Here is a 27,989-nt window from a genome sequence, read left to right as displayed (position 1 = left end):
TTTCCTATGGTGACATAATAGTCATGTGTTTGCTGAACCTACTGATAGATATTGACAACAGTATGGTAACTTTTCCCAGATACTGTTCCACTGTAGGAACTTGCAAATGCTTATTCATGGCTTCCTGATTCCCCTTGGAGGTGTTATAATCCAATCCTCAGCCCAATGAGAATTTTCAGACCAGTTTGCACAAATGGTTGTCCAGTCTTTTTTTTTTTAAGTCTCCAGTGATGAAACACCCACAACTTCACAAAGTTCCATTCTTAATAACTGTCACAGCCAGGAAATTCCACATTTGGACTGCTCACTGTAAAGCTTCCATCCATTTGTTCTTGCCATACCCTTGGGCACTATAGAGAACAAATCTATTCCTTCCACACAGTGATAGACCATCATATCTCAGAAGACTTATTGACAGTAGAACACATCTATTTCACAAGACATTGCCTGATTTGGATATACTTCTTTTATTTTAGTTTCTTCTTTACTTTGCTTTCTCCCTCTTCCCACTTATGTTAAACTTTCATGCCTGTCAGTGGTTCATTAATAAACACTTTCTTCTTGGGATATTGAAGTTAGTAACAATTGTGGGAGGGATTGTTTTCTAATACTGTGTAGCATTCATAGCATCCAAATGTACAGAGAAGTTTTCATACTAAAAGCAACCTATGGAGCAATAGGATTCTCGTATTGCAGAAAACCATGTTTGGATCAGTTGTTACATACATTACTAAGTTTTAAACTAACCAAAACACTCAATAAATGAACCCTACCCTTATAGTTTCTCCATTGACAACCTTTTCCTGCTTGTTAGAGATAAGGAAAAAGCTTAGTTTTCTAATCTAGTGACCTGCACACTCCAGTGCTTTTATTTAAAAAGCAAAGTTTGAAATCAAAGTCCTATTTACTTACTTCTCTGAGATCTAGAAACTTTCTGAATTCAACCTCTCTTTTTAGCCATCCAGAAGATTTCTTGCCATATCCCTTTAGGGAGAGAGGCAGCTGAGAAACATGATAAATCAATAAGGTACACTGAATTAGATCATTGCTTATGGTCACCTCCATATGTTCTCTATTGCACAGATATGAAAATTTTGCAGTTGAATGATTTGAATGTAAATGAACCAGAAGATATGCTGGGGACAGTGGTGGGATTCGCACCAGTTCGGTAGAACTGGTAGCTAATTTTTTGTTGCCCAGGCCCAGAATGGACTTCCAGAAGGGGCACCCACACAGAGAGCCAGTTGTTTACATATTTGAATCCCACCACTGGCTGGGGAGCTGGGGAGAGCTGGGCTTGCTTCAGAATGAGTCAGAAGGAGGCTAATTGGCATTTTTCTTACGATGATGCAAGCTGTAGCCTGGCATTGTTCTGGGATGTAGATTTTATTTTTTTCCCCTGTTAGGTTTCACTCCCAATTAAATAAGTCTCTTAGTCCTTCTGCCCTTTGCCTCAGGAATCTTCACCAAGGCCAGTTAGAGCATGAATCATTGGAATGAGAACTGTAGAATTTTAGGATTGTTGAATGGTTATAAAACTAAATAGGCAGTGAGAACATTTACTGGCCTTATATGTTCTTGGTCTCAGTAAGCAATTGAACCAAAAGATCCTATACTGGCTAAGGTCCCTGATCTTGTTTATCCTTATTTAAACTATAGTTAAAAGTGTCTTCATACTTTGGAACATGACAGAGAGTCATCGGAATCAACTTTTGGCTAGATTGAGGTATCTGAGGTAATAAGATGATTTCTCATTACCTCTATAGAAGTGAACCAGGAATTATATTTTATTCATCATGGTCATGGACCATCAACCTACATTTTGTTTTCTGTAAGACCTTTTCCTCATCTCTAATTATTTACGGTGTCCAAGAGGAGAGGAGAGACAAATTAAATGGAGAGAAATAGAATTAGGGAAATAATAGTTTACTTTCAGAGGGTTCTTTCTGTTTGTTCTTTAGCTTGCACATACTTGCGCACAGTTGCATGGTCTTGCTAGTAAATGTGGCCAATTTTTGCTTGTTAAATCTGATATACAGTGGAAAGGCTCTCAAGGAAATGAAGATGGAGATTCCAGTTTTGTGTCAGGGGGATTTTTTCCTGGACTTAGAAGGAGAGGGAAAGGCTGTTCATCTGGAAGTGTCATCAATACCCTGAGCAACCATTTCCATATGAGATAAGGCATGCTGAAGAATTGATAGACTTCCTCAAACCCAATACCAAAACAACAAGCATCTCCAACAGATCATTTTTTTAAAAAAAAAATACAAGCTTTATATCAGTGTTGCACACAACAGAGAAATAATTTGCAACAGCTGTCCTCTGGGGTCTGATTTTCAGTACAGATTCTGAGTTCTCTCTGACAACTTCTGGGCCCCATAATTTGAAGTGTTAATTAAAGAATGTTTGCCGCTGTGTATATTGTGCAACCCCATTGAGTTGAATGTTGAGCTGAGAGTATCAAAAGACAAAAAAAAGGGGAGGAGGGAAAGAGAAAACATATAATGGTGAGTTTGAAGACACGGGAAATTGGCACAGCTATGCTGAGAGAAAAACAGAGCTTGTGACAGTGATGGACCAGAACAGTACCTCTGTGCCATAGTAATGGCAGAGAAACAATATTAAAAAATTAGATCGGAATACAGGATTTTTCCCCCCAATTGACCATTGGGGAGAGAAGAAAGAGAATAAGATAGCTTGGTCAAGGGTAAATTTTCTAGGGCTTCATAAATTGGCTGGGTACATACTACAACTTGAAAGAACTTTCCACCCATAGTGGATCATTTGTGGTCTTTCAAGGGAGGTGCTCTTGAGCACCTTGAGTTGTCATGTCCACTTTGAAAAGATTGTGTTTTATTAGTCTAGCACCTGACCCAAGTGCCAGGTCCAGATAAGCTGAATCCATGTTCACAAATAACACAACTGACAGGTAATAGGCATGAAAGGGCAAAGGTATGACCAAACTCTGGCCCCAGCTAATACTCCAAGGAAATGACGATGATGGCTATGAATGTCCAAAAGATCCAGTTCTGACTATGAGCTTGGGAACACCCAGGTGTAGCCAAGAAAAGACCACAGAGAAGATGTATTCCGGAAGAGATTTGTAGAATAGTAGGATTGTGATAGGCCAGCTTGTAATAACCACCATCATCACTGTGGCTCTTAAATGCTGCTAAAGCCAGGATGAAGTGGGCCTTCTAAAAGGGATAGAAGTAATTGTGATGTGTTGTACAAAACCGTGATGTGCCACAAAAACGGACAGGTTTTGTGCAGCATATCTCCTGAGCCAACAAGGAGAATGCACAGAAGAAGTGGTACTAAGAGTAGTCAGGTTTTGCACAGCAATCACACTGATACACTGAGGCGTGTAAACAAGGAAAAAACTTTACTTTTAGGAGTAGCACAAGTCAAGAATAAACAGTCCAGGTCATACACGGGTACAGAGAAGATATCAACAGTTCAAGAGTTATCCAATACAAAGTCGTCTTACCAGTCCAAAAGTCAAAAACACCGTTCTTCGGGTTTAGCAAACAGTAGCAAAACCACAATCAACAATAATCAGCAAACAATGTAACAGAGTAACTAACACACACAGAGAGAAGTTAGGCTGTAATCATATGACTAACAAAAACTGCAGTAACCCAAGACTGGGCCTGAGAGCTTTGCTGCCTGATCAGGATGGCAGCTGTAGTGCTCTGTCTAGCTCAGGGATCAGCAAGCTGAAATAGTGAAAGAGCCACTCGGAACCGGTTCCCTCACAAAAGGAAAAACTGGGAGCCGCAAAAAATGAGTGCACATGTGCGTACATGTGCGCATGCGCAGAACAGGGTTTGACTGAAGAGTGGAGCCAAGGCGAGATATGCACCTACTTTTTTAGTCCCACTTTTTTTTTTGGACTGCACATGTCAAGTTTAAGTTTAAGTTTAAGTTTATTAAATTTTTATACCGCCCTTCTCCCGAAGGACTCAGGGTGGTGAACACGGTATATGAATAAAAATACAAAAGTTAAAAAAAGGATTAAATTATTGCCCAAATTAAAACAATCAAAATATACAAACATTAAAACCCTGACTCCCCATCAGGCCAGGCCAGCTTGTTCGAATAAATGGGTCTTTAACCCACGCCGGAAGGAGCGAAGATCTGGTGCCATCCGGAGCTCAACCGGCAGTTGATTCCACAAAGCCGGGGCGCCCACAGAGAAGGCCCTCCCCCTGGGGGCCACCAGCCGGCATTCTCTGACCGGAGGCACCCTGAGGAGGCCCTCTCTGTGGGAACGCACAGGGTGGAGGGGAGTCGACGCCGGCAGCAGGTGGTCAGAGGACTGGGAGCCGCAGGAGACGGCTGAAAGAGCCACATGCGCCTCCAGAGCTGCGGGTTGCAGACCTGTGGTCTAGCTCCTCAGATTTAATAAAAAATAATAGAAACAGTAAAAAGTGCAGCCACATGAAATCTCTTTTTGGCAGAAGCAGCAAGGTACCCAGTAGTGACTGAAGTAGCAATACACATCTGCCAGAATCTGGCTTTGATTTTTAATTAAGGCAGCTTCCTAGATGAAATTGCTACCTTATATTATTTGGATTCTCATAAGAACCAGAAGAGAAGAAGGCGCACAGGATAGTTATCCCATCACATCTATTTTTGATCTTATGACTGAAGGGGGCAAAAGTGGTAACCTATTGTGTTGCTTTTTTCTTTTTTTTGCATCCTCACTTTGTAGTCAGAGAAGATCTTTTGTGCACCTGGAAAATGGCTGGCAACATTTCAAAAGCAGCAGATCTGACAGTTGGTTGTGCAGAACAAAATGAAAAAGGCTTTATTATTGACATGCTGTAGCTAGTCATTTATATGATGAAAATACTGCTAGCATTAGCTATAGATCTGCTTTATGCTACTGGCACTTAGAGGGTGGTTAGGGCATCTGTTTCTATAACTCTATGAGCTTTAGAGATGCATTTGATTCTTATTGCAAAAAAAGGTGATTATTTCATTCTCTCCACAACCTCAGCAATACTTCAATAATTTTCATTTGGGAAATTAAGAATATTAGATAAAAGAGAATAAACTTAATCATCTTCTTCCACCTGTTATTCTTTCCCTTATTCCGAGGATAATCATTTTGTCTTCCAGAATGAATAGATTTCAAAAGGACTTCCTATCTGGACAAAGGATGGCCCAGAGTAGTCCTGTTTCCAATTTTCACATCCATGTCTGCTCACCCCTAACCTTCCCTAATTCAATATCTGAACAGTAATCTAGACCAGTTTGGTCAACAGTAGCCTTCATACTTCATGGAATTCTGCTGTTATCAAGGTTCCTGATCAAACTGAGTCAAGGAACCATGCCTCCATTTGACCTTCCTGAATATCTTATGGATTTATACTGTTGGCTGGTGTCTCTTTGCTTGAAGAAGATCTAGATCTAGACAAGGTGTCAGACAATCTGTTTCCACCAGTCCTAACTGTATTCCTGAATAGAAGTCCTAAAACATCTCTCAGAATTATAAAGGACAGTGGTGAGCAATTAATTTTCCCAAGGAGCCATACATGAGGGCCAAACCAATAGCTCCTGGCCATGCTCTGCCAGCTTGCCTGTAAGGCTGCACTTTGACTAAGGTATCTAGCAGTGGGTGGCCAAGCCTGGGTCCAAACACAATGACCTGCCATCACTGCCTCCTCAGGCTGCTCCAGGAAAGAGGTGAGTGCTGTGCAGGTGCAGAAAAATGTTTTCTCTCCTCACCATCCTTCCCATGGCCACCAGCCAACTGAAGAAGTACACAATGATTGTGTAGTGCCAGACTCAACTCAGCTTCTTCTCCCACCTGCTTTGGTGTGCTTATTTACATTTGATTTCTAATTTCCATTATTTATTTATCTGTTTATCTATTTATGAAATTTATTTGTCACTCTTCTCATAGCCAATGATTTTGGGTGGCTTACAACTGACTTCATGTGGGCCAGATGTGGCCTGGGTGCCATAAAATGCCCAGCTGTCAACCTCCAGCTTGAGTATCCAACAAAAACCCAGGATTATTTTCATCTCTGAAAAGTTTACTGTTTATTGAATTCACGGCCTGCATAAAGGTGAGGAAAAACTAACTTTAAAGTCCCAAGGCATCATACCACAGCATATGACAATGACTTTTCCAGCCAAACCCCTCTGATGTTCATGTTGTTATGAGACCCATCTGCTCTCTTCTTCACACCTGCAAGAATATCCTTGAAAGGTTTCCATACTGTCGACTCTCAACAGGCTTCTGTTGAACTAGAGAGGTTTTGTTTCTCTGACTAACCCATTTGAAAGCAACGGCTTACTCTAATGGCAAGATGAAAACAGAGGAGCACATAGCTACCAGATTTTCACTTTTGACACACTTTCTAAGGGGAAGAGTGTGATATCAAATACTGCAAAAAGAATAAAAGAATATTAATGCTTTATTTGAGGGACGATCAAGCAAGTCTACTAGAAAAATGGAGCAAAGAAAAGAAGAAAAATGCAACTATTAACTCCATTCGAAGAATAAGGTTTAGTGTAACATGACTGTTGGATCGTTTTAAGATACTTTGAAATGATTTAATTTCTTTATTACTCTTCATTATGCATGACTTTCTTACTTTTCAAAATGTGTTGTTTTCTCATGGTGATGTATAATAAAGTAAAATCGATTTAAAACAAGTTTGACCTTTAACCACAGGATAACCATGATTGGAAAAACAAATCAGATCATTTTCAGGCAAATTCACTGATTCCCTCTTTCTTTGTTTCTCTCTCTGCCTCTCAATGCAAACCTGAGTACATGCCCTGATAGTAAATTGAGTTGAACTCAATGTATTTATTTGCAAAATACACATTAAGCATGCTAATAATTCATTTACAGTATTATTTATAATTGTATATATTATAACCATTATTTTGTATTTTATATTATTACTAGATTTTGCTTTGCCATAATCTGCAAAGGACATCCTGTCCTATTATAAGACACTGAGAGTTTCTTTCACTCTTGTACTTCTGCCTAACATCCTTGTTTTATAAATTAATATACACTTATGGCATTTGGGGAGAATGACCAGCTTGTTTCTTCTCAGGTCCAAGGACTTCACATATCGTGTGATGTCACATATCATGTGGACTTCACACATGTGAAATCATAACAAAGTTTATGTGGGTTTAATGTATTGTATAGCCTTTATTATTTAAAACTTACAGATAGGAACAGGGATTCCATGACTACCATTGTGGCTTTTCTTTGGCCCTTTCCCTGCAGACAGTTTTGGATTCAGCACTCTTCAGAAAAAATGCTAAACAGCTTTGCAGCAATGATATTTCAGTGAGAATGGGATACTTGGGCAGCCAACCCGTTCACTTGTTCCGAGTTATTAGGAAGATAGTATTTTCACTAAATATTCCTGATTTGCTGGAAGTTATCTTCGGCAATAGAACCAAACTTCACTTCCAAACATTGTTTTAGTTTGTACTCAAGACTAAAGATCAGTGGTCAAAGTGTTTTTCACCAGCTTCCAAATTGGATTTTTCAGTCACTACATCTGGGAAATAATGCCTGAATTCCTCCTGCAGGCAGACTAGATGAGATTCGATTTCTCACCCCCCCTTTGGTATCTTTTTTCAAGACTCCTATCTTTGAACACTTAATGAAATTGAAGCAACAAGAGATTTTTAATATTAACTCAAAATAGCCATAACTGGAATATGTCTATATCTATAACTATGTGTTCATAATGATAAATACTTAATAATAAAAATAGAATCATATTGATAAATGTTAAATGAAATAAAATAATAAAATAAATACTAAATACATTAACACCACATGACATCACCACCACACAACCATTCAAAAAGCAAATCCGAACCCACAATGATAACGAGGCACAACCACAAAACAGAAACCTAACTACAGCTGCAACATCAGCCACTTTAAACCCCTCCAAACCACACAATAAGCAAACTGACACCCACTATAAAAACATGGCACCACCACAAACACGAAGCCGAACAAAAGCAGCACAACTCACCAGCTCAGGTCTAAGGCTGGCAGCTGAGACCAGCCCATCCACTCAAAACACACCCCCACCCAATCAGAACACACCCACCATTCAAAACACACTCCCACCCAATCAGAACACACTTACTCCCCCACCCAATCAGAGCACACCACCCACAGAACACACCCCCTCTGGCAGTTTAAAAAAGAGGAACAAACAGCCACATGCTTCTCCCAGAAGAAGGAAGCAGAAGCCACCAGCCTGATGATGACGGATGGGATTCCGTCGAAACGTCGCCCCTACACCTTTAGTTCTATGCGGGGAAAAACCCGAATAACCAAAGATGCATATATATACAGTATATATATATATATATATATATATATATATATATATATATATATATATATATATATATATATATATATATATATCCCCTTCATGGATTACTGCCTTGTCGTGGCGAAGGGGCTTGTGTAATTCAATGAAGCTATGAGCTAAGCCGTGCAGGGCCACCCAAGACGGAAAGGTCATAGCAGAGAGTTCTGACAAAACATGATCCACTGGAGAAGGAAATGGCAAACCACTCCAGTATCTTTGCCATGAAAACCCTATGGACAGTACCAAAAGGCAAAAATGATATGACGCTGGAAGATGAGCCCCTCAGGTCAGAAGGCGTCCAATATGCTACTGGGGAAGAGCAGAGGGCTAGTACTAGTAGCGCCAGAAAGAATGAAGCGACTGGGCCAAAGCCGAAAGGACGCTCAGCTGTGGATATGTCTGGTGGTGAAAGGAAAGTCCAATGTTGTAAAGATTTTTTTCTCCATAGGAACCTGGAATGTAAGATCCATGAATCAAGGAAAGCTGGACGTGGTCAAACAAGAGATGACAAGACTAAACATCGACATCTTAGGTATCAGCAAACTAAAATGGACAGGAATGGGTGAATTTAATTCAGATGACCATCAGGTATACTACTGCGGGAAAGAATCCCTCAGAAGAAATGGAGTAGCCTTCATAGTCAATAAAAAAGTAGGAAAAGCAATACTGGGATACAATCCTCAAAATGACAGAATGATCTCAGTTCGAATACAAGGCAAACCACTCAATATCACAGTAGTCCAAGTCTATGCCCCAACCACCGGTGCTGAAGAGGATGAAATTGACCGGTTCTATGCAGCCCTACAATACCTTATAGAACTAACACCAAAAAATGATGTGCTTATCATCATGGGGGATTGGAATGCTAAAGTAGGAAGCCAAAAGATAACCGGAATAACAGGCAAGTTTGGCCTTGGAATACAAAATAAAGCAGGGCACAGGCTGATAGAATTTTGTCAAGAGAATACGATGGTCATAGCAAACACTCTTTTCCAACAACCCAAGAGACGGCTTTACACATGGACATCACCAGATGGTCAACACAGAAATCAGATTGACTATATGCTCTGCAGCCAAAGATGGGGAAGCTCTATACAGTCAGTAAAAACAAGACCAGGAGCTGACTGTGGCTCAGACCATGAGCTTCTCATTGCAAAGTTTAGGCTTAAATTAAAGAAAGTAGGGAAAAGCGCTAGGCCAGTCAGGTATGAATTAAATCATATCCCTGTTCAATATACAGTAGAGGTGACAAATAGATTTAAGGAATTAGATCTGATAGACAGAGTGCCTGAAGAACTATGGACAGAGGTTCACAACATTGTACAACAGGTAGCAACCAAAACCATCCCAAAGAAAAAGAAATGCAAGAAAGCAAAATGTGTGTGTGTATATATATATATATATATATATATATATATATATATATTGTATAGTGTGTATATATATATATATATATATATATATATATATATATATACACACACTATACAATAGCAATAGTGTGTATTGCTATCATACTAAGGCATCAATAGAAAAAAAAAAATAACAAATTTTGGTTCAAATGGTTCAAATATTCACTTTTAATTCCAGATTTTGCTTTGTATAAACTACTCACTAACTGTATTTTGTGGTTACTTTGTGTTAACATGCCAATTTATGTCTTGAAACAAACAAACAAAAATGTTTAGATAATTAAAGCGTTTTTCCCCAGCCAGGTTGCTGCAGCACAAGTACAGGCCATCAACCTCCACCTCTCTTAGCTTCCTACAAATCAGAAATAATTCTCCCTCTCTTTCAGAAGAATTATGCTACTTGTATGCAAAGTGTTTGCTTAGAGCTAAGTGTCAGAAAAGGCACAGCCTTGCTCTTCACCTAATGCATATTTGTACATATTGAGACACAGCTGGACAACACCCTTAACATGGTTTGTTCTAGTTTTTGCGTAAACAGAAAAGTCCACTAACATAAAATGTTATGGCTGTTATGGCCAACCTCTAATCTGAAGTTAGGTGGATGGAACTGTGCTTACAGTTTTGATGTGGACACACTAAACAACCACAGTTGTTTTTTATGGATTTATTTTTCCACTTTTGAAGCATCACCAAAGGCAACATCCTATGGGCATGTCCTTTAATAGGACCATGCCATTTAAGAAAGTTAATAGGGAATTTTCTTGCTGTGGGTAGCAGGATAAGTCATCTGAGCAGTCCTTTTCGACATAGCACTCCATGGTGCTCTCTCTCACTGAGGGTGATAGAAGGAAATCTCCTGGATCCCTGAACTGGGATTGAGTCTTTGTTCTGCCTTAGATATAAGCAAAAAATGAGTTCTATCTTATTTCTATTTTTGTTAGCCTTAAAGAAAAGGAGGAGGTCTGTTTAGGTCATTATTTGATTTCAGACTTTCGAGGTATGAGCCACCCAGTCAAGATCAGGTCTTGCAGTCTCGTGACCATAAAACAGGTGCCAGTCTTTAACGAAAACCATAGCACTGGCCTTTAAGCTGGGAGCTTCTGTGCAGAACCAGCAGTGGGTTATGCTTTTTAACTCTGATTGCTTAAGTTAATAATAATGCTCTGTATTTACAGTTGTGCTGATTGTCTCTGGATCCAAAACAACAAATTGCCTGGACATCTGATCACTGTCCTGACATTTGGATTTGGCAAAACACCTGGCTACCTTTTAGGACTTAAATTTGTGACAGGCAGTGGTAGAAGGGTAGTCTAAAAGAGGAAGAGAGAGGTTTTATTGGTTCTCTGACCAATATGCAGAGGCTGCAGGGAGCTTCCCATGTTTTGCAAATGGTTGTGCAAGGAATGTATGTGTGGCTTTGCCGTCATGAGGTCCTATTTCTCACATATGTGCACATCTCCAGCAAAGACCTGGAAAAGATGGTGCAACTGGAGGAAAAAGATGAAAAAGACAAGACTTTGGACTTTGTGCTTGTAAGCCTGCAAGCTTCGCAACATGGTGAACCCATTTTGAATATAGAGACAGTGGTGAATGGTGGGGATCCTAGATTAGGTCTCTGTCTGGCTTGATTTGCAGATGAAATACATGATGGTGTGGCAGAGTTCCTGGACATTGGGTATAATCTAACTAAGTTAGTCCATGAATGGATTTTTTAATATCTGTCCCCTTGTCCTCTGGAGATAATGTAGAAGAGAGTACATTTCAGATTTTCATGAGGTGGGAGAATGTAGATAGGAAGAAAGTCCCAATGTTTAAATGAGTTTGTGTGACATTGGATTTCACTCTTAAATATGGTGTTGTTGCTGAATCTCTTGATGTTTGAAAGTCCAGGCTTTTATTTTGATATGACATAGCTTCAAAAGAAGAAACTCAGCGAGATGTTAAAGTCAGAGTCAACTAGAAATAAATAGAAACTGTCTTCTGAGAAAATCACATCTCACTCTCTTTTTAACACCTTTCATAAATTGATAATAAAACAATATTAGCAATATGTTTGAGATGATTTTCATAATTTCTGGATTTTGTATAATTTCTCAGGCATCTATTATATATGATTTCTTGCTGCTTTCTTTTTAATTTTTAATTTGGTGTTGAATTAGAAGTGTTGTTTTAAACTCATTCAGAATACTTTTATCATTGCTCTTAGCTCCCTTGAGCTTTTTCTAAGAAAACATGAGATAAAAATATATAAGATAAGCAAAGAAATATTATTTATAATGTCCTGGGTTAAAAAAAAAACACCTTCCACTGACAATGTGGTACGTAATTACCTATGTAAGATTAATTAATTAATATATTAAGCATTATTATTAAGCATTATTATTAAGCATTATTTCTAAAATGTCTTTGCCAATAAAAAAATCCTGGTTAAAAATGTATAAATGCCAAGATAAGATTACCACAGTTGTGATTTTTCCCTCAGCCTCCATGCATTCAATTATTTGATTTTCTATATGCAAATAACTGAAAAAATGGAAACACACATACTTAAATACTTCTATGCAAGCCAACACTAAATAAATGATACAGTGAATCTATGGCTATAAAAAGATGCAGTTTTGTGCACAGTGTTTTACATGCTAGTTCCCAAGTTTGAATTTTGGAATACCTTACAAAACTCTCAACCAAACAATGAAACTATTTCTCTGTATATGAGCCATGGTGGCACAGTGATTAGAGTGAAGTATTGCAGGCAAACTCTGCCCACAGCCAGGAGTTTGATCCTGACCTGCTTAAGGTTGATTCAGCCTTCCATCCTTCTGTGGTTCATAACATGAGGACCAAGATTGTTGAGGGAAATATGATGACATCTTAAATGGCTCAGAGAGTGCTGTAAAGCACTGAGGTGGTATATAAAACTAAGTGCTATTGCTATTGCCAAATAAACATCATAACCAAGCAAGTTTAATATTAAGATGTGTGTATGTGAGTGTGTGTGTTTGTGTTTGTGTGTGTGTATTCTTAGAAATATATGAACAATTACATTTTATGTTTGACCTTTTGAAAAATCAAAACTCATTAAAAATATCATTTACATATCTGAATTAAGACAGTTCTATTTTGGAGAGCAACTTCCCAATGCTGCCACGATCATAATTTAGCCTCCGTGTTCATTTCCCCAGATTTGTTTTATGGTTTATTACAAATGTCAGACAATAATTTTACAATATTCAATTTCACTGCCTTAAGAAAGGTTGGGTGTAACCAGGACCTTGCTTTTTTGGAATGTTTCTTGTAATGTATTGGGCTTGCTTTGTTAAGGGAACACCACGTGGTAATTGCTAGAAGGCTGTTTGAGCAGGGAAGCTAGCTAACGGCTCCCAGCTCCTCAGACAACCCGTCTCCAGCACTGCTATTGGTTGCCCCTAGGCAGCAATGGGTTGCTTCAAACCTATTGGCCACCACCTAGGGGCCAGGGTATAAATTGCTGCATCTGCAGCCCTGTTCTCTAGTTCAGATCCTGCAAGCAATAAACCATGATCTTTGCTGAACTCACTCGCCTCATCTTCATTCCTGCACAACGAACCCAGTATACAACATTTCTCTTGTAGGCCACTGCTGGTAAGGCTCAAATAAGCAGAACCAACTTTTGCCAATACCGTCCTTTGCTTCCGCTTTCTTATTCTGAGGCTCGCTTCCGCTTTCTTATTCTGAGGCTCGCTTCTCTTACGCTCACTTCCCTCTTCAAGGCAGCAGGAACATTCGCCACAAATTGTGCCAGGGATGCATGTGGCCTAGGTCACACAACATACTTTCTTAAGCTATGATATGACAGCTTATATTATGTGAGTAAGACATTATCCTTTTTATTATGCATGCTTTCTTAAGTCACTAAAGTAGAGGTTGGCTACATTAATATTTAGCATGTCTTCCAGTCTTGCTGAACATTACCTTTACTGAAACAAGTATAAGAACCATGCAAAACTTGATTTTTTTAAAAAAATATCCTTAATTACCAAGTCTCAGGCTTAGCAAAAATGAATACTTGCTAAGTGACATCAAGTCCAATTCAAATATTTTCACAACTGTTTGCTTCTTTATTGGGAAACGATTCTAGGTTTAAAATAAATCTCCATGGAGAATATCTGAGGACCCTCTCCCTTTGCCTTTCCCATCTATTCATTCATAAAATCAACACTACTGGTGCTGAGTTCAATTTCTTCTGTTGTTAATAAGTGTAAGACATGTTTATCTTCAAGATATTTCATTGTCTATTTTCAACACATTTAAGCAAAAAAAATAAATCATGAAACATCTAGGAATGAGGAATCCATTTACATGCGTGTCTTTGAAGAAATAATTACTTGCAAATTATCACAGCTCTGCAAAGGCATACTCTTAATTTTTACCACTCAGACAAATTGTATGTAGACAGGGGCTTTCCTTTATCAGTTTTGCAGGTTTTGATATATATTTTTTTAGTATACAAAAACATTTAGCTTCTTCCATCTCATAAAGGAAAATGAGCTCTACTGGTACTTAGTCTTAATTTGGACCCATGCTTGAAATTGTCACAGCACTCCCCATAAGGATTAAAGCAAGGAGAGTCCCCTTCGCTGATGGTCAGTAACACCGCTGCCTTTTTCCAGTCATCCATTATGTCGTTGACCAACAGGTAGCCTTCGACTTGGCCGATGTACTCTTCCCAGTCTTCGGGGTGCCTCGTGTCAAATTCCCTTACACTGCCGACTTGCGCCATTCTTGCCTTCTACACCCACGATTCTGTTGTGGCTGGACTCAGCTCTTGTTGCGCTGACGGCTATTTGAATCTCCTGCTCTACGCACTTCTGCTGTCGCGTCCCTGTTTGCTCCACTGCGCTACCGCGATCCCACCTTCGTCGCCACTGTTATGTCTGGGTGCCATGATAGATGACTTGGAGACAGGGTTAGGGTAACTCTGCTTTATTTCACTCCACGTGGCTGAACTGGCCTTGCTTGCCCAGGTTGCCCTTATATCCCCCAGTCTCTACCTAGCGCTAGCCAACCCGCTGGCTCCATTCTCCCGCCGTGCAGGTGTCACCCAACCTGGTGCCCAAGAATTCCCGCCGGCCAAGTAGGCCAATCAGGTGGCTGGACAGGTGCCTTCAGTACAAAAATCATCTCCAAATCCTTGCTATCTGCTGGACCTCAAAACAGTGATCTGGGACTTACAGTATATAGCCAAATTGGGCAGCTACCTGATTAACCAGTGGAAAATAGAAGAGATTGGACGAGCAGGAAAAAGCCTGCTTATTGGTATCTGTGTCAATAAAATGATGCTATTAATCACATGATCCTGTTTATTTAAAATACAGGAAAGATAGCTGGAGGGAATATCGCAATATTTTGTTGTTCAGTTGCTTCCAGCTCTTCCTATTAAATAGCAATGTTTAATGGTGTGAAGCAGAAGTATACAGGTAGTTTTTGATTTACAATCTTTCATTTAATGACCATTTGAAATTACAATGCCACTGAAGAAAGTGATTGTGACTTATGTCTATTTTTACACTTAACGACCATTGCAGCATCCCCATGGGAATTAAAAAATATGGCAACAGGCTCATATTTATGATGGTTGCAGTGTCCTGGAGTCATGTAACCACTTTTTGTGACCTTCTGACAAGCAAAGTCAATGGGGAAACCAGAGACACTTTGCAACTGTGTTACTAACTTTAAAAACTACAATGATTCACTTAAAGACCTGGCTCTTTGAGCTTTCCAGCCCAGGCTGAGTTTTAACTGGGGTTTTAACTGGGGTTTTATATTTTTTCAGGGATTTAGTTTAATCTTTTTTAATTACTCTTAATTTTTGTATTGATGTTTTATATACCCTGTAAACCGCCCTGAGTCCTACGGGAAAGGGCGGTATATAAATTCAATAATAAAAAAAAACGTGGTAAGAAAGGTTGTAAAATGGCGTAAAACTCACTTAACAACTCTCTCAGTTAGCAACAGATATTTTGGGCTCAGTTGTGGTTGTATGTTGAGGACTATCTGTAGTCATTGCTCACCCCATATCCCCTCATACCCCCAACAGGGAAAAACACACCATCTTATTTAAATGTGTGAGGGATTAAACAGTGCCTCTGTAAGGCTTAAAGTGGATGTTCTATGGCATGGGTGTCAAACTTGCCACATCACGTGATGTGTCATGATGTATCATGAATCTTTTTGCATTGATGGCAATAGGGTGGGCACAGCTTCGGTATGATGAAACTGGCCCATGGGCTGGCAGTTTGACACCCCTGTATCTATGGTATCTTTGTCACTGCTCTGGGCCACTAAATACTGTTGAGGGCTTTATAGCAACCATGACACCTCTCTGTTTTAGTGAGAAACAGCCGATACGCTGATTGAAAGAGAATGAAAACTAAAAAGATTTAAAGCTCTCTTTATAATTGTCATAACCTCTTCCTAGAATTTAACTTCAGATATTTTGATGGTGCACCTATAACTGCTCTAATATCACTTGCTACTGGTCATCCTCTTGTTTCCTTCAACCTTTTCAGAATTATGGCCATCCCAAGGGAATTGGGTTTTCACAAAATGTAACCCAAATAAGATAAGCATTAAAATGTGTGGTTATAACTGCACTTAACTGCTGAATTCAAACTATTTAAAAAGGGTAACAAACTACACCTTTTCTTTCTTTGCATGGAATGATATGTATTGTGAACCTTCCATAGTGCTGAGCTAGAATATAAGCATCGCCTGCATAACCCCAAATTTAATCCTGGTATCTCTAGCCATGTAGCACATGATATAACCATTTTGCCTCTTACAAGTCCGGAGTGCTCTTTCTGATTAATGTAAATAAATATTAGGTTAAAGTTAAAAAGGAGTCTAGATAAAATAAAGTCACTTCTTATGCTCCCACCAAGGTGTTGAACACTTCTAGGTGTTGTCCATAATTATTATATAATTTACCCTTTATTTAAATAGTGGTTGATGCAGCAGTTGATATAGATTACGAGAGGGAGAGAATGGGCCTTTATTGATCTGTGTTATGAGGTCACAAATACAGGGAACATCATAAGGGGCTGAAAAGTAAATAAGATTTCAGTTTGCCTTTTGTTAAGTTGGTATTTTTGTGATGAGTGACACCCACCCTGGCTGTCCTTCTGAAACTAGATAAACTTCACATGTGGGGACCCATTTTGTAAAGCATTTATAAGATGCTCTCTGAATTCTGAGTGTGTTCACTAGCTCAAAGAAATTGTTTTCTTTTGCACAAATTGGTATCTTGCCAGTGGACTGCTCATGACCTATAGCTTCTTGAGGTAGACTTTGGTTTATATTTCACCTTTTTGCCCTCAAAATGCCATCTTCAGAAGTTCTTTATACTGGGAAAAGATATGAAATTGGAACAGAGTTGTTGTATCGTATTAAAATCAGAAGTACATTTTTAATGAAGTTTGTTTTACTAAAACAAACAATGTGGGGTGTTTTTGTTTTTTTTTTGCTAGTTGTGTTCGTTGGATTTACTTTGAAATATTGCCTTTCCATTAATGCTTAGACTGGGAAATGAAGACAGAAGAAAAGTGTTATGGGAATTTACCAAACTACTCATAATATTAACTTCAAGACAGCTAAACAATCATGAAGCTTTAAACAACAAAAGGAAATGAACTATTAAGGCCTACATACACTGCTTTTTGAATGACAGAGAGCTTTTATTTCTTTCAAGTCTTCAATTAGACCAAAAACATTTTTGCATATAAAAGACCCTTTTTATTATGTGTTATTGCTGAAAGTCTCAGTTGCATTGGCTTTGATTTGATAAACTGCAAAAGTAAACAGAAAGTGTATTTTTATACTGATACAAGCAGTATATAATCTTCCTGTTCAATTCCTATTTACTAAAAAAAAATCACTTAGCTTTAATGAGTGTCTTAAATAGAGCTACCATATTTGGGTTTCAAAAATCCAGCTAATCAGTTGTTGTTGTTAGTTGTGAAGTCATGTCTGACCCATCGCAACCCCATGGACAACATTCCTCCAGGCCTTCCTGTCCTCTATCATTTTCTGGAGTCCATTTAAGCTCACACCTACTGCTTCAGTGACTCCGTCCAGCCACCTCATTCTCTGTCGTCCCCTTCTTCTCTTGCCCTCAGTCTTTCCCAGCATTAGGCTCTTCTCCAATGAGTCCTTCCTTCTCATTAGGTACTTGAGTTTCAACTTCAGAATCTGGCCTTCTAAAGAGCAGTCAGGATTGATCTCCTCTAGGACTGACCGGTTTGAATGCCTTGCAATCAAAGGGACTCGCAGGAGTCTTCTCCAGCACAATAGTTCAAAGGCCTCAATTCTTTGGTGCTCAACCTTTGTTATGGTTCAACTTTCACAGCCATATATTGCAACTGGGAAGACCATAGCCTTGACTATATGCACTTTTGTTGGCAGGGTGATGTCTCTGCTTTTTAGTGTGCTGTCTAGGTTTGCCGTGGCTTTCCTCCCCAGGAGCAAGCATCTTTTAATTTCTTGGCTGCAGTCCCCATCTGCAGTGATCTTGGAGCCCAGGAAAATAAAATCTTTCACTACCTCCATTTCTTCCCCATCTATTTGCCAGAAATTGAGAGGGCCGGTTGCCATGATCTTGGTTTTCTTAATGTTAAGTTTCAACCCAACTTTTGCACTCTCCTTCTTCACCCACAACAAGAGGCTCTTTAGTTCCTCTTCACTTTCTGCCATTAGAGTGGTATCATCTGCATATCTTAGGTTGTTGATATTTCTCCCAGAAATCTTAATTCCAACTTTTGATTCATCTAGCCCTGCCTTTCTCATGATGTGCTCTGCATATAAGTTAAATAGGCAGGGTGACAGTATACAGCCTTGCCGGACTCCTTTCCCAATTTTGAACCAATCAGTGGTTCCGTGTCCAGTTCTCACTATTGCTTCTTGACCCGCATATAGGTTTCTCAAGAGACAAATAAGATGGTCTGGTACTCCCATCACTTTAAGAACTTGCCACAGTTTGTTGCGATCAACACAATCAAAGGCTTTAGCATAGTCAATGAAGCAGAAGTAGAAGTTTTTCTGAAACTCCCTAGCTTTCTCCATGATCCAGCGTATGTTGGCAATTTGATCTCTAGTTCCTCTGCCTCTTCGAAATCCTGCCTGTACTTCTGGTGGTTCTCGATCCACATACTGCTGGAGTCTAGTTTGTAGGATTTTAAACATAACTTACTAGCATGTGCAATGAGTGCAATGGTGCAGTAGTTTGAACATTCTTTGTTTGACCACGTCCAGCTTTCCTTGATTCATGGATCTTACATTCCAGGTTCCTAAGGAGAAAAAATCTTTACAGCATTGGACTTTCCTTTCACCACCAGATATATCCACAGCTCAGCATCCTTTTGGCTTTGGCCGAGTTGCTTCATTCTTTCTGGTGCTACTAGTACTAGCCCTCTGCTCTTCCCCAGTAGCATATTGGATGCCTTCCGACCTGAGGGGCTCATTTTCCAGTGCCATCTCTTTTTGCCTTTTGGTACTGTCCATAGGGTTTTCATGGCAAAGATACTGGAGTGGGTTGCCATTTCCTTCTCCAGTGGATCACATTTTGTCAGAACTCTCTGCTATGACCTGTCCATCTTCATTGAATTACGCAAGCCCCTTCACCACGACAAGGCAGTAATCCATGAAGGGGAGCTAATCAGTAGATGGTAGCAAAAGTGTAGAAAACTCTAATTCTGGTAGTACCATCTAACAGATATCCAGATTTTTGTAGCCTACGTAAGGTAGAACCTGTTTGGTGTAGTTGTTAAAACATTCAACTACAATCTGTGAGTTCTAATCTCACCTTAGGCATGAAGGCATCTGGTTGACCAATCCCTTTCTCAGCCCTAGGAAGAAGGAGGCAAGGGCAAACTACCTGAAAACTGCAAAGAGTTATCCAAGCAGTCACCAGGAGTCAACAACGATTCAAAAGCACAAAAACAAAGAACAACATATATAGTAGCCTTAAAGCTTTTCAGGATCTAAGGCAGGGGTGTCAAACTGCTGGCCCACGGGCTGGTTGCATCATATGGAGGCTGTGCCCACCCCAGTTCCAGCAATGCAAAAAAAGTCATGATAGGTTGTGACACGCCATGTGATCAGCGAGTTTGACACCTCTGATCTAAGGCATCCATATTGCTACTTAGATACTCACTCAAAATGTTATAACATTCCAAAAAGAGTTAAAAGTTTGACCCTGTAGCAACTACTGGATGGATGTTGGTGGACTGCCTGTGAGTCCTGATTTAGACATTTTATTTATTTTATTTATTTATTTTAATTCCATTTATATCCCGCCCTTCTCCGAAGACTCAGGGCGGCTTACAAGCTTAGCAGTAGCCTTCATTCTATGTATATGCCTGCTTGTTAGGGCTTTCACACACCCCCGAAGCGGCATTATTACAAAGTCAGCTTAATTGCCCCCAACAATCTGGGTCCTCATTTTACCTACCTCGGAAGGATGGAAGGCTGAGTCAACCTTGAGCCTGGTGGGATGCGAACCTGCACTAATTGCAGGCAGCTGGTGTTACTTAAGGAGGCATTAGCCCACTGCTCCACCAAGGCTCATAACATGCACTTACAGTACATGTTAGAGTAATGAGAACTCTCTCCCTTAGGTCTTTAGTTTTGCAGTTTCTTTGTTTAGGCTGTTAAAATACTTTTATTTCTGTTTAGATTCTGATGTACTTTAAAAGCACTGGTGTGATTTATTTATTTAAAATTTCAGATCCTTTCTGGGCTGAAAATTGAGAGAGAAAAATTTATACTTACTAATATTTATACCACAACTAAACCCTGGAATATGTGAAGTTAAATATAGGAAACTCCAGTGAATCAATCACAACTCCTGTGACTAATAGGAATAGTTGAAAAAGGGTCACAACAACATTAATATATATCCATTCTTTTACCGAGTTGTTGTATTGTTCTATATAGGTAAAGAAGTTGAAAGTGGAATGAATCAATTGAATGGAATGGCAAGAGTTGGAAACTTGGGTTCGGATTGAGTTGATGAGATCCTTAAAATGATTAGGTAAGAAGTTTAAAGCTCAAAAAGCAATGTATGAATGTGGTGTTTTTCAAAGATACAAAGGATTGAAAAATGCCCAAGACTGCATTGACTATATCAAATAGGAAGTCTTTCTAATTTAGGAGTATCCAGTGACAAGCCTGAATGTGCAAGACAAATTTAGAGCTTCCTTACTAAGAAATCATAGGTCTTTTGTAAATAACTAGAGTAAAGTTGGACATAGGTTTTGAGTAGCTCTTTGGAAATTCTGGTAGTCTCTAAAATGTGTAAGCCAGTTACCCAGGTTTGTAGACAAACTTGGATGACCTTGATAGTTTTGGGCTGATTAGTAGTAGCAATAGCACTCTCTGGGTGGTTTTCAGCATAGAAGCATTATTTGCATATTGCTCCCAAAATCTGGGTCCTTATTTCACTAGCCTCAGAAGGATGGAAGGCTGAGTCAATCTTGAGCCTTGTCAGGATCAAACTCCTGGCTATGGGCAGAGTTTGTCTGCATTACTGCCCTTTATCCACTATTTCACCAGGCCTCATTAGAAGATTATATCCTTGTAGCAGCAAGTACAAAATTTACATCTCATTACTTTGAGATATTTTTTTAAGAAGACAAAACTGTGTTATGCTATAGTTTTCTGAAATAGTCATTTGTATTGCAAACTTTTATCATATTAGATAAAATAATCACTGCTGGGAAAGTGAGCTTTGTTGGTTGGCAAGGGTTACATATATCTTTATTTTGTCAGTTATGCACATGCTTGAGTGGAAGAGTAGCAGTAGGTGGTAATCTGGTTTTATCTTTTGATAGGTCCACAGATAAAGTTTAAGTTGAGGGTGAAGGTGAAGGTTTGTTCTCTGAGCTTGTGGGTTGGTTTCTGAACATTTCATCTCCAGGCTAGATAACATCTTCAGTGGAGTTCAGGGGTTGTCAGTGTGCCATTCTTCTAAAAACTCTCTCATCTTCTTAATCTTAATTTTCACTCCCAAGATGAAGTTATGTCCTACATGTCTGTGAGGAGGACAATTACAGATGTAGCTTTATATATTTTCACTGCTAGTTTGTGATAGAGATGATGCCATTTACCCAGTGGTGGGATTCAAATACCTGAACAACCAATTCTCTGCATGGACGCTGCTTCCAGAAGAGCCGGGGAGGCCTCCCAGGCCCTGAACAGCCCACCAGAAGTGTGTGGACACCACTTCTAGAAGTCCGTTCTTGGCCTGACAGGCCTCCCTGGCTAAGAATGGACTTCCGGATGTGGCATCCACGCACTTCCGGTGGTCTGTTCTGGGCCTTGTGAAAAAGGGCTAGGGCATCAGCCAGTCTGCCGAAGTCAATGAAAAATTAGTTACTGGTTCTACTGAACCGGTGCAAAGTGATTGAATCCCACCACTGCACTTATCCCATTCTGAGAGGCTGTAAAATTGTTTGTTCAAGGATTAACATTAGTAACCCCCAGTGCTTTTTTTGTAAAAGAAAAAGGTGCTGGAACTCACACATGTCATACAACCCGCCTTGCCTACCCTACAAGGTTCCATCCAAAAAAGGTGCCGGAACTCCGTTCTGAGCGTTCTATGACGAAAAAAGCCCTGGTAACCCCAATTTGCAATTTTAGTATCCACTTAAAGGTGATACTATAAAATTTGAAGCAGTAATAAACTAACTAAAACTATTGCAAGGGCTTTGGATAAACACCAAGTGGAAAATCATACCGTCACTAGCATCTAGCCTTCATGGGTATTTCCTTCCTCTCTCATGTGGTAGCTTATGTTAAATATCAGTTGCCAAGAAACAAAAAATAATAGGATTATCACCTTCCAGCTGACATTTGTCAGCTTCATTAATGAATCTGGTTAGCCACTGTGATAAAGGATGCAAGTTTTGATGGCTTTTTGATTTATCCAGCTAGGCTGTTTTTATATTCTTATCTTCGTATTTTAGGGTTTGTAATTCACAAAGCCCTCCAGTTTCTCCCTTGATTTTCTCCAATTCCCTCTGTTTTCTTCTCTCTTCCATTTTTCTTTTCTTCTCTCTTTGATTTCACTTTTCACTTTTATTCTTCCCAACCTTTTTGCCTTTCATAAAGTGGAATTGCTGCCTAGAGTCACTGTATCAGTGAGATGGGCAGCATAGAAATTTAATAAATAAAGTTAAAATTATTATTTATCAGTTTAATAAATAAACTGATCTTTGGGTTCAGTTTTTCCCCCCTTTTAATTTCCACATGATCTTTTCACTCGACTATGAGCTGCTTTCTTATTTTAAACTTTCACCCTAAGTAATTAAATGACCTACCTGTTTATAATTCATTCACAGACTTCTTTAATAGTCCTTGGTATTTGCTTGAGTTAGTCTGCTGGTCCTGATGGAAAGGAAAACAGAATAGGACAACATCTATTGTCTGTTGCCAAATATCAGACATACCTGATGCCCTACAACTGACTCAACCTCCTATCATTTGCTATGTTGTGAAGGACTAGTAAAAACTCTCAGTGTAAGCAAATTTGCCCCTTGTCACAAGTTATGCCACTTTGTCCCTCATCACATGTTATGCCCTGGGTGCTATGGCTGCCTCACTAAGGAAGACTGGGATATGAAAAGGGATGCAAATTGGTTTTATTGAGTCTCTTACCTGTCCTTTGGCAGTTTTCCCCAGCCACAAAACCCAGCTTCATAGATTAGTTTAAAAAGTGCAGATATTTTTTTTGCAAAGAATTTGAAGATTTCTCTTTCCCCAACTCTACTTTTCTAGATCTTCCACCTAAAGAATTTTTGCATCTTGATCCTATGGCCTTTGCTTGCTGGAAGCTGTCTGGGAAGGTTGCAAATGGCAGTCACATGACCCTGGGGCATTGAATCATCATACATATATGCTGGTTGTCAAGCACCTGAATTATACTCACATAACTTGGGGATGCTGCAACGATCATAAGTGTGAGGATTGGTCATGAGTAATTTTTTTTTCAGTGTCATTGTAGCTTCAAACAGTTGCTAAACAAATGCTTGTAAGTTGAGGAATACCTGTGTATTATGAACTAGTGTAACATACTATACTGAACAAGGGGATCTGCAGTGTTAACATAACTATCTTCACAAACTCATCAATTAGCCTAATAGATCTTTCTCAACATTAGTCTCAGCCTCTATTGGCTTGGGGGTATCCTATACCCTTTTATAGGATTTTTATAGGATTTGTAAGGATTGTGACATATGACTACAGAAGTGTCTTCGGACAACGCTGGCTCCCTTGGCTAAGAAATGGGGTTGCCCCGCAGAGTCGGACATGACTGGACAGGGGAAACCTTTATCTTTACCTTTCAGAATGTAAGTGGTTTGATGATGATGATGACATGTCATCAAATCAAATTGAAATATTAAATATATGGTGACAAGACAATAAATGAGAGGGCTATTAAAAGGAGGAGATATCAGGATGCTCACGGAAATCTAAAAAACAAAATAAACCTTAACATTCTCCCCCAATACTTGCTAAACATGCTTATTATTGGCTATCTTTGGGGGTACAGATCAGAAAATGACAAATATTCTGGGAGAGGGCAGGGCTATGGCCTAGCTATAATGTATCATGCAACTTCTCTTCCTTTAAACAGATTTCACTTATCTTGTGTATGTAGCCGAGTTAGAAATAATTGTATGATTACATATTCAAACTTGAATTTTCACTTTTTAAAAAAATAAAAAATAAAAATAACAGGTAAATTGAGCACAGAATGGACATTAAGGTGAATACCTGTGATAGTGACATGGACCACAAAGTTTTCATTTTTTCCTGCACCGCAGATATGTTTGTGGCTTGGAGAAGCAAGGCTAACATCAGTGCCAGCAGCCTATCAGTTCATCCAAACTGGATTTTTTTTAAAGGCTTTTAACTAGTTCTTAACTGTCCCTTGTCTCAGAAATTAGATGATACCTGTTAGACATTTCAGTGTTGAATTGGGGTGTGTGTGTGTGGGAAGGTTGGATTAGTTGGACTGCAGCCTCAGTGGGTACAGGTGTGGCTTTTGATCCATGGCTTTTGGTATTCATATCTTGTGGGTGCTAGGTTTTCTAAAGTCAGGTTTGAGGAGAGGTTAAGGGCATATCATGGGCAAAAATGTATATTGTGCTACACTTATTACCATGTTTCCCTGAAAATAAGACCCAACCAAAAAATAAACCATAGCATGATTTTTCAGGTTGCTCGTAATATAAGCTCTACCCCCAAAATAAGCCCCAGTTAAGATTGTCAGACAGACAGACGCATTTAGTACCGTACTTCCCCCAAAATAAGACCTAAATGGAATATAAGCCCTAACCCTCCAGCTTTTTAATATGTGGAGCAGACCTTTGATCATGCAATTGTGGCTGGACCCCCTTTTTGGTCCCTGCCCCTTTTGGGTACCCAGAATCACTGCAAATGTGAGAGATAGGTGGGGGAAAACACAGCAATATGAGCTGCAATTCTTGTAAATATGTGAGGGGATGGAAGCTGTGATTTTAAACTGACTGATCTGACACTAATTCATGGGGAAACTGTCAGTAGGCATAACCATTTCTGAATATTTTCCTTATTGCCCATGCTGGTTTCACGTTAACACTGAACTGCACTGGGGTAAAGAGAATAGTAGCTAAATCAAGCAGGCACACCCATTTCAGATTTTGAATAACATAACAATAGGACCTGATGTGGCATTAAAAAGAACACCTTAATAATGCTGCAGGGAGGTGTGAATTGTGCATTGAATTTGATAGCAGCAATCCATTTTTTTCCACTAGCATTTTAATTGTGCATGCACAATACAAAAGCTATGGTTCCTCCTCCTCCCTCCAAAGGAGGAGGGATTGCAAAGACTGTTCCTGCGGCCTTTCTGCATTGCAGTCATCTGGTAGCAGTGCCTTTGAATGTTACCACTTGAACTCATTAGGCAGCTGACTGAGAAAATGAGATGGGATTACCCTTTGGCAGCCGCTCTCCGCTTCTGAATGGAATGACCTTCCAAGGGGTGAAATTGGCAGCAATCTATTGTTCAGGGCGGCCCCACTGTAAGGAAATGGCAGCTTGCATTATGATTGGAATGCCTAAGTGCTTTGAGTCATCTTCAGATCAGAGGAACGTCAATCTGTTCAAAGACAGGAGGTGGTACTGAATGAACACAATATCAAGAGGCTTATCGGCCCTGCAAAGTTCAACTAATAGGCATGGCAGTCCACTCAGACACAAAGCAGCCTGACATTCCTCATTCATCTCTTTGATTCTGATGCTTTACCAGCCCAGCATAGTACTTATAATGCTGAATCTCTGCTTGCATGCAGATTTCAGGCACTTTCTCCTATGCTTTAACCATGAACTTTCATAGGCCCTTGACCATCATGGTTTCCAATTTGAATTGGTACGCATGAGATAGTTTTGAGGGCTATATATTCTGCTCTGGAACCCGAGATAGAGGAAAGGAGATTACAGCTCCATTATAAATTTATTTGAGCATTTTATCCAAGAGCTATCTAGGGGCTGTAGTATGATGAACATATTGAGATTCCAGGGAAAAGAACCCTGGGTCAAGACTGAAACATATGCTTTGCATGTACAAGGCCAGAGTGTCAGTCTCCCAATATTACTATTTCATGTGATAGTGTCCACATGGGAAACTTTTTGAGTGCCTTGCATGTGCTTCTACTTATAATTGGGAGGAAAATTTCACTCAAATGAAACTTGGATAGAAAATTGTGGAATCATTTTTTCAAGTGAAGTTGCCAAGACATATCCTGTATGCATGTATGTATGTATGTATGTTATGCATGTATGCATATATTAAGGCCATCCAGATTACGTAAAGTATTCTGGGCAGCTATCACATTAAATACATCAATTCAATAATAACATGGAATAGACAAAACACATTTAAAAACAAACAAAAGAAATAAGGCCACTGAGCATATAAACCCATCAGGAACAAATTGCCGGTATAGTCACAGCTATTAAATTAATGCCAGTGGAATTTCTCACGGGGAGATTGATTTCATCCAAATTTACCAATTCAAAGCTGATGTGCATTTTGAACACCTTTCTGCTTCCCCTGCTTGTTAAAACTTTGAGGAAAGGAATGATATTAATGTTCTGGCATTTGGCTTTACCAGTCTTCTGTCCAGTTTAACAAGCCACCCATATCCCTTCTTGCACACCTCTCTGATTGAGGCAAAATGATTCAAAGAAATACTAAGAATCACTTGATATAAATGGCTTTCATAGGTCACTCTGAGATGTAAGGACATTTGTGCTTCATGTAAAAGCATTCTTATCTTCACTTCCCACTTGTTAAAGCACAATATGGGATATTTCTGGCTTTGATGGGAATATATATATTTCTTCATCATCTTTCCTTCTCATCTTTCACATCTCTCATCTTTCCTACTACCTTCTCCTGTTAGTATATTATGATTTATCAATTGTTGTTTATATCCTATGATTTATTTTTGTATCTTATGATTTATGATCTTTGACCTATCACTTCGCTGTTTGTATGTACACTGAGAGCTTATGCACAAGAGAAAAAAAATCCTTGTATGCAGTGGTGGGATTCGGCTGGTTCGCACCACTTCAGCAGAACCGGTAGCTAATTTTTTGTTGCCCAGGCCCAGAATGGACTTCTGGAAGCAGCATCCACACAGAGAACCAGTTATTCACATATTTGAATCTCACCATTGCTTGTATGTCCAACCAAACTTGGCCAATAAAGAATTCTACTTCCACAACTTAAAGAATTATATTTCTGTCTATTAGCTGGGACAGTTTAGAACAAGAATGGAATCAATATATAAGAGGAATACCTGGTATTTTATTTTTCAATTGCAATCACCTGATCATGCCTTCATGAAGAGACAATATTAGCTGCTATCATGAAGAGAGATGATTCACTTTAGTTTAATGGAAACACAGTAGAGAACAGAATTCAGCCTATTTGTCTACACACCATGACGCTATGCTGTGATCTTAGCACTTGGTAAACCTCCAGCATTGATTCTATTTCCATGCTAATTTTGTGCTTGAATCTGTCCCACCCCAAGTACTATTTAGGCTATTTTCATATGGGGACTTGCAAAGAGCAAATGCAAGCTTTGCCATTAAACAAATGTGTTTA

The sequence above is a fragment of the Vipera ursinii genome (assembly GCF_947247035.1).
Source record: "Vipera ursinii genome assembly, chromosome: 1".
Taxonomy (NCBI): Eukaryota; Metazoa; Chordata; class Lepidosauria; order Squamata; family Viperidae; genus Vipera; species Vipera ursinii.
The sequence above is the reverse complement of the archived record's forward strand: the minus strand, read 5'-3'. Positions refer to the sequence as shown.